The sequence below is a fragment of the Prionailurus viverrinus genome, chromosome A1 (genome assembly GCF_022837055.1).
Source record: "Prionailurus viverrinus isolate Anna chromosome A1, UM_Priviv_1.0, whole genome shotgun sequence".
Classification (NCBI taxonomy): Eukaryota; Metazoa; Chordata; class Mammalia; order Carnivora; family Felidae; genus Prionailurus; species Prionailurus viverrinus.
The window spans coordinates 184,964,968-184,984,642 of record NC_062561.1 but is presented as its reverse complement, the minus strand read 5'-3'; the positions used below and the strand labels follow the sequence as shown (position 1 = coordinate 184,984,642).

Sequence of the window (19,675 nt, the reverse complement as noted above, 5' to 3'; positions counted from 1 at the left end):
ACAGAAATAGTCTAGACTGTGTAAGTATAATATATAAAGATTTGTGAGTGAGATCTCCTACAAAGATAATATAAATAGCTAAAAAAAAGTTATAAAAGCAGTTCAGTTTACACAGAAGAGAGATTAAACTTGTTTTTCGTAGTTCCAGTGTAAATTAGTATTGGTAGGTATAAATTACAGGTAAATTAATCTCACATAAACATAAAAAAAAGATGTTTTAAACCTTCATGGCTCTAGGAGTAAGAAATTCACTTTGGAGGTGGTAATTCCTCATTGGCATATGTGATAGATCAAAGCCTAGACAACTAGAAAGTTTTAGACATTTAAGAGTCTTTTTTAAACCTGAGTTGTAAAATCAAAAGACATAAAATATTTCTACTTTATTGTTTGTAACTAGTTACAATGAACATGGGTTCTTTAATTATTGAAAAGAATACTATTGATGATTAAAAGAATATGAAAATGAGTGGAAGATATGAGAAATTTTTAAATGATAATATGCTATCCATAGTTACAAAGATAACATTACCATGCTTTAAAAAATCCCTATTTAAAACAGACATTTGATGTTTCTGTGAATCCTAAGGTTAGTCATCATACTTAGAGAAATGGAGAAATTATTCCATGTTGCACTTAAACTTTATGGAGCATTTTGCAGTATCATTAACTAGTTTCACATTTTATGTCCATCATAGTAATTGTCCTCCCACAAAGATATGGTTAAAAAAATAGAGCAATGGGAATAAGTCTGTAGATAAGTTTTAAAAGCCACTGTAGGCATCACTTAACCCAACAAATTGGGTATTTGGTTCTTCCCCTATGAATTATTCATGACCAGAGGAGTGCTGAATCATTTACTGCATTTACCAGTGGGGTGCTTGCAAAATGCTGCCTGGGGAATCATTGTACATTTGTGACCAGAGGAGTAAATATGTGAGAGCCTTGTTTTTTTTTGAATTTTGTCTGCCTATGCATAACTGTTTTAATGTCTAAAGAATGCTAGAGATAGAAGATGCAGAGGTTCTATTCAACTTCATACCTCCTCAGCTATTTTGAATGTTATGACTACAGAATAACACATCACATTGTAAGCAGTAGAAAGACTACAATTATTGGGTTACACTCTAGAACACTTTAAAATTTGGTTCTTGTCAATCCATACGTTTAAACAGCTGTTTTAAAAGCTTGCTTATTTTTGGGATGTCTTTAAACAGCTGTTTTAAAATCTTAGTTATTTTGGGGGCACCTGGGTGGCTCAGTAGGTTAAGCATCTAACTCTTGATTTGGACTCAGGTCATGATCTCACAGTTGTGAGACTGAGCCCCATATTGTGCTCAGCTCTGACAGCCTGGAGCCTGCTTAGGATTCTCTCTATCCCTCCGTCTTGCCCTCTCTCAAAATAAATAAACATTAAAAAAGAAAAAAAAAATCTTGGTTATTTTCAAAGAGAAAGGATGAGCAAAACTCATGAGAAATGGTGGGGCAGATAGTAGGGTGTCCTATAACATTTTCCATACCTGCTTTCTTTTGTAGGATACAACATTTACTGAGAATACTTATTTCAAACTTTGTGCTAGGGCAGTACTGTCCAATAAAATTGTAATGGGAAATGGAAATGTGAATCACATATGTAATTTAAAATTTTTTTATAGCCAGACTACTATACAATATACACTATAAAAATATTTCAATGTTTTATTTTAGCAAATATATGAAACTATTACTATTTCAACATCTAACCAATATAAAAATTAATGAGATATTTTACCTTTTTTGTACGAGGACCTAAATACCTGCTTTATATTTTAAACTTACAGCACATCTCAGTTCAGAGTACTGACAAATTTCAAGGGCTCAATAACTATACATGACTAGTGGCTGTTAAATTACATGCAGAATTCTAGGTTCTCAAACATGACCTATTCATAATTTCTGATTATCCCAATAGATATGTGGAAGTTTAGAGACAAGAGTAAGCGACTTGGGTTTGAATTCTAATAATACACCAAAACCAAAAGGAGTGGTAGGTTAATAGCTAAGAATGTAAAACCCATCATTAGGTACATATGAAATCAATAAATGATTTTTTTGTGTGTGAATAAGACAGAGTGTAATGATAGATAATAACTGACAAGTTTTTCAGCTTTGCAGGTAAATTCTAAGTTTGAAATTAGAGTTATTCATATTGATAGTGAAAGAAGCAAGCAGAACTCTTAATCACCCATGGTAGATTTGGGGTCAGAATGGTATGTAGATCTAAGGGAAATTAGTTAGAAGAAAAAAGTCTCAAAAATTAACCAAAAAATATCCTTAGGAGTTTGGATCACACCTTCATTTAATTATCTCCAGTTCCCAGGAGAAACTAGAGAAAATTGGTCAACCTTTGAGAGCTTATTAAAAACTAATTCAGACGAGTTAAATGAGTCAGTTATAATATTGCCTGAGGATTCCAGAAGAAAAATAAAGTTAAAAAAATGTTGATTTTTCCTATCTTTTAGTTTTAAATGCCACTCAAAATCACCTAATTTTTGTAAAAGAAAATTCTACATATCACAATAAGACTGCCCAGAAAAAACAAGTTTTTTGTTTGTTTGTTTGTTTGTTTTCCTGGTATATCTTATGTAAGTATTTCTTATGGCATTTCTTTGCCATATTATGTTAGTGGTTCTGATTATTCTCCTTATGTCTCTGATCAGCAGCAGGAAAAAGTCAAACCTTAAAATAAGGTCTTACCAAATGTAGAGTTAAGATGTTAAGAATTAATATACATGTATTTTCTCAAGGATATAATCAGGTAACTTCTCTCTTTGGAAATATGATTTAATGTTTCATAATATAGACAAAGAGTACAATCTTATTGGTAGCAAGTAATCTATGAGTATTTTCTGTCCTACTAAATTACCTCTAACAGCCAGATGTTCTGGAAGAACAATTAGGTCTAATGAGTGATTCTTTAAAATTTTACCAAGAGAGAACACTGAATTTCTTTTCAGGGCTAAATAAAGCTTGACTGTAACCAAATATTTACTAGGGTCACAAGATTTATCCAGTTACTTTTAAATTAAGAATCTTATACATAGAGGGGCACCTGGGTGGCTCAGTTGGTTAATCATTAGACTTCAGCTCAGGTCATGATCTCGCGGTCCATGAGTTCAAGCCCTGTGTAGGGCTGTGTGTTGACAGTTCAGAGCCTGGAGCCTACTTTGGATTCTGTGTCTCTCTCTCTGTGCACTTCCCCTGTTTGCACTGTGTCTCTCTCTCTCTCAAAAATAAATAAACATCAAAAAAAATTTTAAAGAAGAATCTCATACATAAAAAAGCACAAGAATTATATACCATTCTTTTAACAATGTAGCTTCTTATATCTTTTGAATCTGTTTTAAATTCCATCCGTAGTTACCACCAATTTGTTCAGCTCTTTTCCAGAAACTGTAGTAGATATGTGTGGCTTTTTCTACATATGTGGCTTCTGTGGGCATAAACAAGTCTATTTGGCATCTTCTTCAGAAGGTAATGTCTATCTGTAGCATATGAGCATTCTGTAAAAGTAAATCTTACTGCAGTTTAATGAAATTGTTATACAATAATGTAAGTTTTCTGAACTATAATATGAACATTAAAGGGGCTTTCTTTTTATTCCTTCTTTTTATAGTATACTAGAAATCTTATTTGGCCTGAGAAAATAGGATAACTAATATTTAGTAATCTTTTTAAAGTTTATCTCCTGTTAACATGTAACACCTTTCCTGGCCACTAGGGTCTTGGAACTTTTCTCTAGTTTCTTCCCTCCATACCACTGCCCAACTTCAAGGACACATTTCTAGATCATTGTATGCTTCTTACTATCTTTTATAATTGTTTGGTTTCCAAAATCTTAAAACTCTTTATCTGAAACCCTCTATCTTTCGAACCTTCAAATTCCTTCAGTGGCACTGCTACTGAGCCTAGCTGCCGTCCCCCACCCCACCCTTACATCTCCACCTGCCTCCTCCATTCCCTACCTCCAGTGACCTAGAAATTGAGCTCCTTTCTGTAGCAGGCTTTGTTCTCCTGTTTATGTGGCCTGGACACATTGATCACTCATTTCAATTGTGCTTGCTTAAGACTTTTTATTCTTGTGTTCCTCTTAACTTTTCACCACAGAAAACTTGCCATTGATAACAGAGATTGGTCCAAGAATTTTATTTGTCTCCTTGTCATCTCAGATGCTTAGGACTTCTACAGAAACATGATAGCTATACTGATCAGGTCCTTTAGGGTTATGAGTGTAGAATCTTCTGCCTTAACTGCATTCTCTCTCTCGCTCTCGCTCTCGCTCTCGCTCTTGCTCTCGCTCTCTTTGTTTTGTTTAGGTTTTTTGTGTTTGTTTGTTTTTTTGGCTTTTTGGGTTTTTGGTTTTCCCAAGGCATTTCTTTAGGCAGACCTAGGGACAGGGAAGCTCTGTATCTAAAAGAAGCTTTTGGGCCTCTTGATGGTAAAACATGGCTTCTGTTGGCCATGCAAGACCCAGTGGGTCAGTGGGAACTTGATCCTAGAGTCGTGGAGTTGGTTGGCTGCTGGTGGGCACTTGCTGGCTGCAGTCTCCTCCACCTTTATGATCTGGATCGGGTGGGCCCAGGTGCGATGCCAGGTGTCCATGTCTCAGTAGCACTGGGTAACAGCACCTGCAGTGGTCAGGTCAAGTACTCTTGGTACATGTTGTGAGTGCCATGGGGGAATCATGGCACAGATAGGTGCCGAAGTTCTTGATCCATGTGGGGTATTTCTTAAACACCTGTCCGTAGGAGACAATTACTCTTGAAGATATATTCATCTTCTTCAGCTGAGACACAAAGTACCAGAAGTGGGACTTAGTGACAACATGATTAGGTACAATGATTTGCATGTGATAGAGGTGCGGAGTATGGCATTTGGGGTAGGCAGGCAGTGCTCTATCACCTTGTACTCTCCCAGTGTGCCTGAGGCCTTTGGGCGCACTTTCCGCTCTCACTGCCACCCACAAAAGGAAGTGTTAGCTGCATAATTATTAATGTCTGATACCTTTTTCTTTCCTGTTGGCTCCAGGCTGCCCCAGTGTTACCAAGCTACTATCCTTTAACTTCAACAGATGTCTTGGATTATTTCCTCAGTGAGAAAACAAGTCAACGGTGATGAAATTTCTTACCTGCCCCTCTTGACCCTCTATCACAGATTCTTCATATTCAGTGATACCAGGATTTATCTCACTGTCTCCTCCAATTTCAGAGAATAAAATACCTTTTCCTTTTTAGGGTTAGTTCTCCAACGATTTTCTTGCTATCTCTCCTTTCTATGTACTTTAAGAACTTAATTCATCAGATTTCCCCTCTCTTTCTTGGATCTGCAAACACTTCCTTCCCACAGAGCCTTTCTTAAAGCAAACTAAATGTTTACTTCTCCCTGTCATAAGTAATTTCTCCTGCAACCCTACATTTTCCTCAAGTTAAATTCCCATCTCTGTCCTATTCACATTCATACTTTAAAAATGATTGATTTCCCCATCTCCTGCTCATCAATTTGCCTAATGTAATCTGTCTTCTATTTTACCCATTTTTCTCAAATACTCTTTGGAGTATTGACTATCGTACTCTCTATTTGATAAATTAAGTTTTTATTTTTTTGTCTCACTTCATCATGGTCACAGTGACATTGTTGGATCTTCGTGTTTTGTCCAAGATAATTTATATTCAACAAGAGGACATTATACCCTTAACTGTGGGTGCCAGGCCAGCTCTAACAACACCCAGACCTTGCTGTTAGACTCAGCCCATTTGTGGCTATTAAGGGGTTGATTTTCTCCTTCTCAACAATGATGATGGTGATGTCGATAATAAATGATAAGTGCATTTGGTGCGTATGTTCATTCTGTTTTAAATTATTAATATATATTAAATCCTTCAATCCTCTCAATACTACTGGATAGGTACTATGATTTTCTCCATTTTGAAGATGAGAAAATTGAGACCCCAGAAGGGAAAATAACTTGAGCACAACAAAGCTGGTAATATTTAGAACATATATGTCAGCTATTTCGTACGCACCATTGCGTAGCTTCGCAGTTGTATTTGTTTCAGGGCTTGGCCTCTTATTTTGCATTAGCTTTCCTTGTGATTGATTCTCACTGGCACAACTTATCGTGTTTTATCTTCCATTCATGCTGAGTCTTTCTTGCCTCCTGCCTCAAGACATCTCTATTGCCACTGACACCCACTTGGTATCTCTAGATGAGCAATGTAGGAAAGGCAGAAGAGTTAAAAGTTTTTAGAGCAAATTTTTAACTAATGTTTTTGAGAGGTGGTGCATATTCTCCCTTTTGTCTTATCCATGGACTATCCTGAAATGCAACAGTTAGGATGATCTCTTAAAAGACATTCCAGCAGTCAAACAATCAAGTGTGCTTGACTTAAAATTGAATGTTTGCTCTCCCTGTATCTATGTCTCACTCAAATTTCTACTCACTTCTGCTTCCCTGGAATTGTATTCCCTAATAAACTGGTAGTATACAAACTTTTATGCCAGGTTTTGCTTTTTGGAGAACCCAGGCAATCTAAATCCAAACTGTGAAAACTCCACCTGGATGGTCTACAGTCTCTCCTTACTTATCCAGTAGAGCATAGAGGTTGACAACACTGGCTTCAGAAGATAAATATCAATTGGAGTTTGGATGTTGCCACGAATAAGCAATGTGACCTTGAGTGATTTATTTAATCTCTCTTGCCCTTTCTTAAAAATTAGAGATAACAGTACTTACTTTAAATAGCTCTACCTCCCTAATAAGGGTTATGACAAATTTAATAGTTTGCTGTGACTAACATACTGTTTGACATGTAACATGTAAGTATTATTTTTATTATCATTATTAATATCTTTCAAAACTGTCTTTCCCCTTTGTCCTGATATATATTAATGTTAACACCATCTAACCTACCACCCAAACAAAACAAATTGTAAGGAAATCATTGACTCTTCCATCTGCTTCAACCATTTCTCCTCACAAATTTTCATCATATAATTGCTTAATAAATTAATGTTTATTTTACCTCTCAAAAACCCTCTCACATCCATTCTTTATTAAACTTGCTATCTTCATTTTGACAGGCATTTCCAGAATCTCACCATAATTTGCAATAATAGTGTACTATGTTAAATGATTTTCCTTGCCTACTATCCTTAATGCATCACATTTATTCCTTTTCTTTCCTTAGTCTTTTAAAACACAGCCCAATTTCATCGCTAATAATACTGCATTGTAATTGGTTACTTATTTCTCTGTGCCTCTCAAGGGTTTATCAACCTTGGTACTATTGACATTTTGGGATATATAATTATTCATCATTGGGGGTGCTGTTCTTTGTGTTGTAGGCTGTTTCACAGTATCTCTGGTCTCTATCCACTAGATGACAGTAGTGTCCCCTCCCCAGTTATGACAAAAAAAAAATGTCTCCAGACTTTGCCATATGTCCCCTGAGGAGAAAACCATCCTGGTTTAGACCACTGCTGTAGAAAGTGAGTCATTTACAGACAGGGGTTATATTTTATTGACATAAGTCCCTAACACCAAGCACCATGTTGGAAACATGACAAATGTTTAATAAATATTTTATTAAATGAATGAACCAGTTTTCTTTTCCAAGTATTCTTTTTTTTTTTTTTTTTTAATCTCAGGGACCACCTTTTATCTGTGCTTCTGTAGCTTTTAGCATTTGGCTTTGCATATGTCTGTTTCCCCAATTACATTGTATGGTTTTCTTATATCCTTAACCCCCACAGAATGAATGGAATATAGTGGGTTCTCAATAAATACATATTCAATTATATTTAGTAAATTAATATCTATATTATATGAATATGTTCATACTTGTTTTTCTCATTGAAGGTACTATATGATGATAATTTTATGTTCTCACATAATGCACCTTTCCTTTGTGACACTTATACCAGCTATAATCAACTGATCATGTATTTAATTGCTTAGTATCTATCTCTGTAGGGTATTTGAGACAGAAAACCATGGTTACCTCTTTTTTCCCCTTCTCCCCTGGCTAACCCAGAACTTTGTTCACGGTACATACTCAGTGAATTATAAGTCTTTGTCAAATGAATGAATGAAATAAATTAATGCTCTGCTAGATGAAATGGACAGTATGTACTTGGAGAATTTGATGCAATATATGTATCATGGCTTATGGATGTATGTGATGCAGCATCTTTGAACCTATATTAGGAAGTTTTAAAAAGTGTCATCTTTGTCAAATTAGTGAAAAAGTAATTTGCCCCTCTAAATCACTTCACAAAAGAGAGAACTTGAGGCTGTCATAAGTCAATACAGATGTTTGATATCCCAGACTTGTAATCTTCTATTGCTCAGCATGTTCATTTTTTTCCAGTACTAATGAGTAGCCCACGGATCTTAATTGACATATTGACCTTGAAAACTCTAGAAAGTGATCTCTTGTGCCAGCTTCATTATCTGTGGCTTTATTAGCCAAGGAAATTTGACAATAAAACATGAAACAATCACAATTAATCTACATACAGACACTATAAATCATACTTCTATCAAGTAAAAATAACCAGTATAGTCCCTAACATTGTATCACACAAATACAGTTTAGTCTTATATTCCAAATATAAAATAAGTAGTTTTGTTCTGCTATTGTCTGAAACTACTTATTAACCCATATTTTAAAAATCTCAACAATGAATGTTTTATAAGAATTTCATAGAGCAGAATATTGTTTAAAGACTCTAAATTTAGTGTCTTTTGAGGAATGTTCTTGCATCAGAGGAAACCAGCATGCTATCTTAAAGAACATTAAAAGTAAGAGACAAAAAAATCTCTTTTCATACATATTGCTGGGTATTTTCTTTCCTCACCACGGTCCCTGTTGTTCCCAGTAGGGATCCCAATTTTAGGATATGCAGTAGACAGCTGTACTATAGAAGCTAAAGCTTGAAATTGTTCGGGAGAAGCTAAGTTAGGGCTTTTCATTTGACAAGAAATTGTAAGCAAAAAATCATAGTAAACAGCCTGCAATAAATGACCTGTAATAGAAGTACAAATTAAAAAAAAATGACTTAGAATTTTCTGATGGAAATACTATGCCAAAATAAATTTGAAAGTGATCCTAACCACAAGCAGTCATATTAGGCACCTGTTGACTCTTCTATATCATGCATAGCTTAATGAAAACGACCATTGTTTCTCACAAAAGTGTGTAACTGTGTTCCTGCTGGGGAGTAAAAATTACAAAAGTATTAAATTTTCATTTCAACTTAAAGACTACTGATATTTATGTGACTTTTTATTTTAGCTGAGAGTATCTCTATTATACATGTTTTCATTCCTTTTTAATGTCTGGAAATTACACAGGTATTTCTCCAGGACATAAAATGAGTTGTTATTTTGTTATATTAATTGCCTGTACAATCATATCCAAATTCCCAAGAAAATAATGGTCAGTCCTCTATCTACCTTTCAAACCTCACTCCCATTTGCCCCTTTGTTCCTGTTCTTGTGACTGTACACAATGTGAAAGCATCCATAGTGTCTAAACAGGTAGTATTCTGGTTGTATCACTCACTGTGCTTGGAATGAAGACCCCACTATTTATCCCCTGGAAAACTCAACCTTGCTTGTCAACTCTCAGTTCAAGCCAACACTGCCTGCTCTCGGAAGCCATCACTGAGTCTTCTAGGCAGGCTTAGCTGTTTCTTTCTCCATATACCCAACTCCTATCAACTTTTTTTGTTTGTTTGTTTGTTTTCCCTTTCACTCTCTTCATTCTGGAACAAATTATCAGAGGTATTAGTGCTAAAATCAGCGGACTTAGTAGTGTCACTTGCCTGTGCACTGATCAGACCATATTTAGAAAGTATATTTAATTCTTGGCTATTGTAGAGCAACATTGATGAATCAGAACATGCTCAGAGAAGAAAAGATCTTAAAGCCATTGTATCATGAGCTTCTACTTATGTGGTTATAAATTGGGAATAATATCTGGTACTGTTGTAAAATTGAAATAAAATAACACATCACAATTCTGTTAACTTGAAAAGTAAATTTTGAGAAAAACGTTCCATGCCCATTTGCCAATTTTACACTCCCTGTATTGGTTGCTCCCCATCTGGAGAGAATAGACTCCCCTGTGGGCATTTGTTTCCTCTGTTTACAAATAAACTTACAATGAAATTACTACTTTTTATTTTTATTTATGTTTTTATTTTTATCTCCTTGATTGAATGTAAGCTTCTTCATGGCAAAAATTGGTGAAATTATTTTCATATCCTTTAATACCAGCACATTAATACTAAACACACAGTACAGTCTTCAAAAGAATATGAAGAAAACCTGAAATGAGTTTCCACCAAAGGAAAACATTACTGTTTTCTTTAAAATAGCTAATGGGCCATCATGTAGAAGACTGGTAACTTCATCACCTCCAAATGGTAGCACAAGGAGGAGTGTGGGTAGCTAATTTCACATCAGTATTGGGAAAATACTAAAAACTTCTAAAAAAGAAGCAGAAATGATTTGTTATCCCATTATCCAAATAGTCTCTCCAAGTTGAAATATATGAAACCAGTTCATACAAATGATTAGAATATAGAAATAATTAAAAAGGTACATACTAGAAATAAAAGCCTAACCTTATATTTCTAGAAAGTACCCATTACAAGTGTTCTTCAAAAAGGTATTATGCATGTACATGTATGCATATAAGTACATCCGTAAAATATTTTACACTGAAGGCATTCTCCCTATTCCCATTTATGTGAGTTAGTTGGTGTCTTCCTTTCTCCTTCTCTCTCACTCCCTCTCTTTCTCTTTCTCTTTCTCTTTCTCTTTCTCTTTCTCTTTCTCTTTCTCTTTCTCTTTCTCTTTTTCTCTTTCTCTTTTTCTCTTTCTCTTTCTCTTTCTCTTTCTCTTTCTCTTTCTCTTTCTCTCTTTCTCTTTCTCTGTGTTTGTGTGTGTAACTCCACTTCTTTATTGTCGGATATTATTGAACTTATTAAGAAAAACAGTGTTGTCATGAGCAGTCTTGTAGATGGATACTTTGAAATATATTGGGAACTTTCTCTAAAGATTTAATGTTAAAAAGGAAACCAAAGAAATAGACTTTCCTGTGAGGTAACAATGTCTTCATGAGTGTAAACTTTTAGAGGCTTTCCTTTTTTTAAATTTTTTAATGTTTTTGTTTTAATTTTTTTTTTCAACGTTTATTTATTTTTGGGACAGAGAGAGACAGAGCATGAATGGGGGAGGGGCAGAGAGAGAGGGAGACACAGAATCGGAAACAGGCTCCAGGCTCTGAGCCATCAGCCCAGAGCCCGACGCGGGGCTCGAACTCACGGACCGCGAGATCGTGACCTGGCTGAAGTCGGACACTTAGCCGACTGCGCCACCCAGGCGCCCCTAAATTTTTTAATGTTTATTTATTTTTGAGAGAGAGAGATTGACAGAGTGTGAGCAGGGGAGGGGCAGAGAGAGAGGGAGACACAGAATATGAAGCAGACTTTAGGTTCCGAGCTCTCAACAAAGAGCCCAACATGGGGCTCAAATTCATGAACCAGGAGGTCAGGACTTGAGAGGCATTCAGATGGTCAACCAATGGACCACCCAGGTGCCCCCAGAGGCTTTTTTTTTAAATATTCCTGCTTTGGAAATGAAGCTAAACTAAAATGGTTCCTAACAGCTGCTCATAATTCTAATATAATAACAAAATTTAGTTGCTATTTACACCAAATAATGCTTCTCAACGTTGGCTGTAATTATAATCATCTGGAGAAATTTAAAAGCAATAATACTCAGGTTCCAGTCCTGATGAATTAAATCGAAATCTGTAGGGATGGGACTCAGGCTGTAGGTTCCTAGGTTCTTCTAATGTGCATTTACTGTTGAGAATTTCTGACATAAAGGTCAAGTCATTAACACTGTTTATCAATAAGTTTGAAAACAAGAATGGCAGCAACAAAAGTACAAGAACTTTACGGAATTTATTTTCTTCTCTACTAGCAAAATGGAGGGAGCATGATAGTAATTTAAAGAACAGAAACAAACTGCAGAGAACCTCAGACACTGCCAGTACAGGACTTTGGTAAATGTTAGTCATTTTCTCTGAGCAGATACTCCTTTTTTTCAACTCTTTGAATGCTGGTTCCTTATACAGAGGAGGAAAGGGTCCATATCTGTCTGCACTCTTTCTCATTGTTATTCATGGGTCCAAGGAAACTGAGATGGGCATCTGAGCTTATTTAATCAGTGGTTCTCTACAAAAAGGTTAGGAATCATCTCTCTGTATCAGAACTGATATGTAGCAACGTCCATCAGAAGAGATTAGTAGGCTTCTGTCAAGGTAGATGCGGCAGGGTAGAATGAAACCTGAAGCTAGGTTAAGTAATTGGGTTCTTGTTCAATAAAAGTGCTTGTTTGTGCTGTGTAATGAAAGATCTTTGGTGCAATGGATGTCTGAATCCAAATACCCTTCGGATTTTCTGATGGAAAAAGAGATAAGGATGAAAGGGATTTAATTTAGAACTATTGAAAAACTTTAAAGAGATTAGAAAAAAATTGGCAAATGCACTTTCTTTTTTAAAATCAGGATTCTTTGTTACTTATCAGGGCTGGTTATTTCTTTTTTCAATTGACAATAAAACTTATTTGTTGGTTTTGTTTTTGTTGCTTTTAGTTTTTCTCCATCAGTTTGGATCATTAACCGACCTTTAAGATTCAGATTATGAAGAAGATAATGGAGAAATAGTCTTCCCCCAGCCCATGTACCCTAAACCTGAACTTTCAGGATTTCATTGGAATGTCACATCAAAATTGTAGGCACCGCATTGGTGCATAGGATAGACCTCATGTCTTGATTCAAGTGATATTTTTTCCCCCATAAAGTCAGTATTCACTCATGTACCTAAGCTTCTATTTAAAAAAAAATCTTCAAAGAATATACTTTAAAAATATATCTAATTAAAAAATTCATGTGAGCAATCAGAGCAGTCTGGATATGGAATAGTGGGTGGAATTTGGTGAAATATATTAATCTCAACAATAAAACCATTCATGGATTGGGCTTTTTAAAACATTGTCCCAGATAATTTTAATAAGTAATTATTTGAATGTATTTACTTTCTAAGGGATAAAAAAAATGTGTCCAAGAAATGAGAAATAAAATGGTCTCTTTATTTTCATTCCACTCATTGAACACTTGAAAAAATAAAAGGCTTTATTTGAGGAAAAATTTAGGGATACACAACTAGAAGAGGAAGAGGATTCACAACTCAGAAGGGAAAAAAAATGTTGACCGGATAAGATCTGTATTGAAATTCCCTTCAATATATGGCACATTCATAGTGTTTTGATACTTGGGACAAATCCCAGGCATCACATCCTCTCAGATGCTTTGTTTCACATTTCTGTGTCATACTCTCTAACTCTCCCTTTACTAGGTGATCTACGTATTCATACTTCATCTATTTTTGTTCTTTTCTCAGTTTTCCCTCTCCTTCTTTCTCTCCTCTGGAGATACATGTATATAATCTCCAGGGTCATATTGGGAGTCAGAATTCTAACAAATAAGTGGTTATTGAAAGTAGCTTCTCTTTAGGGTTGCCTAGCACGCCACATGAAACAGCAGAACTAGGAAGTAAGAACACTGAGTTGAAGCAAAAATTCAGCTTAAAAATTTGTTAAGTCTTGGCAGCTTCTAAGCACTGTAGAGATCCATTTTCTTTTAGCAGAGGGTCAAAGGCAGAACAGGTGATACAGAGCTGCACTGAAGATGGGAGTGTCTCCTGATGAAACATATCACTCTCAGACTCTGGGAGGCTGTCATGTGAGAGGCTGAATTAGAAATACTTTTAAAGAGACAATTGTCTTCTAGAGAGTAACCCTCCTTTTAAAAAAATTGGACTTCCCATTTATCTTTAAATGAGGAAGGAGACCTTCTCCATTTTCCCTGACTAACTCTTGACTTCATTTTAGAACTGACAAGTTTAAACAAGATGAGAATCAGATTGCCTCTGCTTATCTCATTCTTTCAGCTGTAGCAGACAATGTAATTAATGTTGCTGTAGGAAAAACAAAAAGCGTTCTTGACGAGAACTTTTTCCTCTCTGCTTTTTGCAGGCATCATTCTTGAGAGAGTAGGTGGTCTTTTTGACATATTACTGAGGGAGGTATAACACACAGATGTCCTTGATGAGTTTTTGCGTGTATGTTAATTTGTAAGTTAAGCCCAGACTACTTTTGTCTTCTTATCTTTTTATGGTGCATAGAAGTTAATAATTACCATACTGTTAAAAAAAAAAGTAGCATCCAAAACAAAAGGAAACATTATACATACATATGCACATAGTTTCTTTTGCTGGCCTTCCCTACAACATACTGATTTTCCTTAGCATGTTGCTTTTTCAATACGTTTCTGGGGAAATTTGCTACAGGAAAGTACTAGAGTTATACCCATAGCTATCAGGTGTCTTTTATAACTAGTTTCCTCAGGTCAAGGTTACATTTTCTTACCTACACTATCAAAATTGTTTTTCAACATCATTCCTACAAATTCCAGTAGACTTCCCTTCTTCTCTTGCAAGTTAGGTTTCCTTCTCAGAATCCTTCAATTTCTCTCTCTTATTTACCAAATCAATTGTGAATGCTTTATTCTGGCACTCAGTTGTCTATAGCTAGACCCATATTTGAATACCTATCCTGACATTTTTATGTGCTTCAATTTCTGGTCTCAAATTATATACATGAGAATACTCAGAACTTACCCATAATATTTAGTCTGCATGGACTGCTTTTATAATCCATCTTTCTACTGTGATTCTACTCACTTATCAAGACCAAGTTTAAATGCCATTTCCTCCCAACTTTTTTCTCTTCATTTATACTTTTTTCTCAGCACCCTTGCCCACCATCTACTACCACCATGGGGACACATCATAATTAATTGCTATTTTTTTCTATGTTTGTTCCTATACTATTGTAAATGCACAATACCTTGTGATATATGTATTCTTATGTGTACCTGTTTGCCTTATAAGAATCTCAAGCTAGGAATATACCTATATCTATACAGTAGTGTATAGAAATATACACTACTTAACTCTGTCGGTATGTGAAATGGTTTAAATACTTGTTATAGAGAATATATACAGTTTTTTCTTACATTTATTTTTTAAAGGACTGACTATATTATTATGAAAAAATGTATTAAGAATTCGTGGATATTTTCTGTAGATAAACTTACATTCTGTCAAGAGAAGTCAACATCTATTTTCAAAGGCAGAAAATTTTCTTTTTTTCTTGGTAGCAATAATGGGAAACATTTTAACCTCCTGTTTTTTAGTCAAAAGTGGAATGGTGTTATTTATCATGCATTGATTTGTTGTCTCTGAACTTACAAAGTAGGTGGTTTGGCTATTTACAGTCAGTGTAAGATGTTATATATATTCAAGGATGCAGGTGAGTACCATTAGAATAAGTCCTTTGGGACGGCTAGTTACGTAGCAAAAGGAATATATCATACAAGTAATTAAGGATGCAAAAGAAGAATAGTATAGAAAGATATGATGGCTTTAAACATAAGTTGTCTTGTAATGAAGCTGATGTCATTCCAACCATTCTTTATAGAAATCTATGAAGGATAAAGTTCTAAAATTTTCATTTTGTGATCATAAATGTATTTTGAAATGATTTCTATTTATGATAGGAATCAATATTTGATCTAGTGGATCCTCAGTATGATAGGATTTTCTAAGCATTTGTAAATTGGAAAAACTGAGGAATATAACAGACATGAATCACTCATTTTCATTTTCAGTTTTTATGAAATAAAACATATATTTGTACATTATATTTATACTTAATATTATATTCAATGTTTACTGTAAAGTTATTGTAAGTAAAATTTTTTTCCTGTTATAATTAAGGGGATATGTAGTTGATAACTTATGTAGAGTATTCAGTGAAAATAGTTAACAAAATGGTCTTAGTGCATATATTCTGCATACAATTAAATGTTTGTATGAAATGAGAATATCCCAGGATTCATATCAGATGGCTGTAAACTACCTACTTACTGTTATGTGATTTTCCATAAGAAGCTTATTTGGTGTTTCTTTCTTTTCAGAAATATCTTTATTTTAATAGATTTTATTATAATAAAATTTATATGCTAACACTTAATAATAATATTCCTAATAAATTACTCATTGAGTTAATGCAAGTAAGGCACTTAGCAAACTGTTTTCCACAAAGTAAACACTCAGTAAATGTTTCTTATTGCTATTAACATTATTTATTTTAATGGCTAAATATTACAGCATGTAATTTATTTAATAGATCCCCTATTAATGGACACTGCTCCTGAAATTTAAATTGAATTTTAATTGAGTGCTTCCAATTAAATTTCTAAATTTAATTGAGCTTTCTGATACAAGTTGTTTGGTAAATGAATATAATGTTCCTAGTTTTTCAAATAATTTATGATAAAACATGATATACTATACCTAAAAGCTATAAAAAAATCCATTTTTCTTTGATGATTCAGTAATCCCTTTAGGCATTCTCCCCTCTAGGATCATTAGATTGACCTTGAGTTTCCATTTCACTATTGGTATATGCAATTATTAATAACCTATTTTTATTAAGAAATACTTTTATTTATAAATACATTTAAATTTTATTTATTAAAATATTTTTATTTATTAAATACTTCTATTAGGAAATATTTGCAGAGAAAGGAAAGGACTTTCACAAAGATAAAAAACATGAATAAATTAATAGCCATCTTTTAATTCTCCCTTTCGATTGTGTCAACTTATGATCAAAAGTGAGAGGCTCCATGAGGCACCTGGGTGGCTCAGTTGGTTAAGCATTGACTTTGGCTCACGTCATGATCTCACGGTTCGTGAATTTGAGCTCCATATCAGGCTCTGTGCTGACAGCTGGCACCTGCTTTAGATTCTTTGTGTCCTCCTCTCTCTGACCCTCCCCTGCTTGTGCTCTGGTTCTTTCAAAAAAATGAATAAACATTAAAAAAAAAATTTAAGTGAGAAGCTCCCTTCCCACAAGGAACATCTAGTCTAGTGGAGGTAACATATTAAACTAATAACCACTAAAAATTCCTGTTCTTATTACACTTCCCTTCTTAATCATTTCACTAAATAACTCATTATAAAATTAAACTTTTAAAGATTCTTCTGTTGGCTTTCACAAGCCTGATCAGTACAAGGGTAAATAGGTAAAATTGAGTTCTTCACCTTGAACTTTGGAGAATCAATCCTATTGAACCACATTTTCTTTGAAGCATAACCTTCAATAACCAACAAATTTTAATGTTACTGTACCAGATTTCCTATTGGCATTTAGTTTCATTCCTGCCCTCTCTGCTGTAACCTCGGGGTTAAAAGCCAAAATGATCCCAAGTCCTTTGTCAGCATAGGTTCTGCCAGTGAGAATTACTTACACAAGGTTTGGAAGAATTGATAGTAAAAGGCATATGTGTGGGTTTCAGCAGACAGAGATTTGCTTCAGTCTGTGGATTTCCGCAGTGGACCTCTTGCCCTGTTACTACAAACAACTATGACCTTAGGTGTCAGTTACTACAGAGCTCGTAAAGACCCTCCCTGAGCTTCATTCCTACAATGCATTGAATGGTCTTGTAGGACTTAATACCCTATATTAAATGATTTTTGTGAAATACCTAGAATTTCTTCTTTTTCCTGATTGACCACTGACTGATATACTTAATTTATTCTTAAATATTTAGCAACAATATAGTTAAATTTTGCAGTATGCATCATTTGGTTGGATAAAGAAATACTTCTATATCCAGGACCCCTATGTATATCCCCCAAAGTTAGAAAATTAAAAAGATTGAATACTCTCCCAAATTTAATCACTTATTTGGATGAAATGATTTGTCTATATTAATCTCTGCTTTCTATAGTTTTTCTTGATATATCACTTCAGTACTTCCAGTTATCAGATTTTCCTTGTCTCAGAACCATTTTTTTGGAGCTGCCTTCTAAATGTTCCCTTCTGGTTGTCCAAATCAGACCCTGAAGCCTTAATTTCTAAATATTGAAGCCATCATTGCCACATAGATGCAAATTATTTACCTAATTTACTCTTTGTATTAATGATAATAACATTTTTCATGCTTCAAAATCAGAATAATTTTTTACTCCTTTTGTCTTGCTGCCACCATATCATGTCAACTATTTATTAACAATCGATTATAGCTAAGTCTTTCCTTTTTATTCTCAGTGTCCTACTGTCCAAGAACTTGATAAGACAACTTCTACTTAGTAGGTGAGAATTGCAATGCTAATAACATAAAAATAATACTGGACTACCTATATCTCATAGATTCTGTGAGCTCTTGGTACATAAAACTGTGAAGATATTAGAGAATTTTTTTATGGCCAGAAGAGATATAGTAAAGGGGGAGAAAAGAGCAAGGGATTAAAATATTTGTCAAAAGTCTATCGACATTCCTTAGGTTGTTTTATTTGTTCAGTACATTAATCAATGAGCCCCATGAAGGCATTAACAGTATATATTTATTGTAAATAATACCAGTGCCTGTCACTTGGAAGATGTTATTGAGTATTTATTTATTGGATGACTGAGTGAATACTGTAAACATAATGCCCTAAAGGATATGATAGCTAGATCATACCCTACAATCTTCAGACTATATCTGGACAATTATATTATTTATGATATAATAACAAACTGAAATGTATGTTTACTATAGCTCATGTTATGTAAGTATCATATCTATTTATATTGCCTTTTATAGTAGACTTTGATTTACACTGTTTTGTTTATCTCTGTATCCCTGGTGCTCACAGAATATTGCACACAGCACATAGTTGATGCCCAACTAATCCTTGTTTTATAGATGAATATTCAAGGTAGAATTCCGGGCTAATCATAATAATATACAAAAAAATGTTGAGAAATTAAAAGTATTCATTGTGAAAAGAAGAAGAAAATAACATGATAAGTTTTAAAAGATTTGAAATGTCTTATTATGGGAAGGTTAGTAAACTTGCTTCATATCATACCATAGTCTTGAACCTGGTCCAGGAGGAAGGAATTTCTGGGAACAAACTGTAAAGAGATATATAAAGCATGAAATAGAGCATTATTATGCTTACTCTCAGCAATACATAGACTATTTAATGTTATAATAACCATATATAGGTGGTATCATGTTGACATGTCACAACTGCATTAATGAAAAGGTCACTAGCTTCCATGGCAAACACAACAGTTATTATAATTTATTTGTAACTAAATATATAATCACAAGCATATTTATAAGTAAGTAAAATTCAAAAATGATGTTTTTAACTGTCAGGAAGTTTCCTACGTTGTAATCTAGAGATTCAGACTTATCATAGTGTAGCTTTTCTCTCTACAGCCTGAAGGTTCTTTGCCTTCTGTCAATGAATGAAAGGCGAAAAACATGGAAAATTATGTTTGGGTGTTTTTAAGTCCTGAAAGCAGAGCACATCATTCTCACCTAGGTTGATTTGAAATTAGTCTGTCTCATGGCCACATGTAACTTCTAGAGAAGCTGAAAAATTCAATCAGGCTGTGTGCACAGAAAGCATAAAAAAAGAGTTGAGCGTGCAT

General features: G+C 34.4%; 1 pseudogene; it reads right to left on the bottom strand.

Annotated features, from left to right (window-relative positions):
- Nucleotides 1-4,446: 4,446 nt before the first annotated feature.
- The window catches only part of LOC125164642 (60S ribosomal protein L18a-like), a 102,007-nt pseudogene continuing 86,778 nt past the window's right edge, over nt 4,447-19,675 (bottom strand).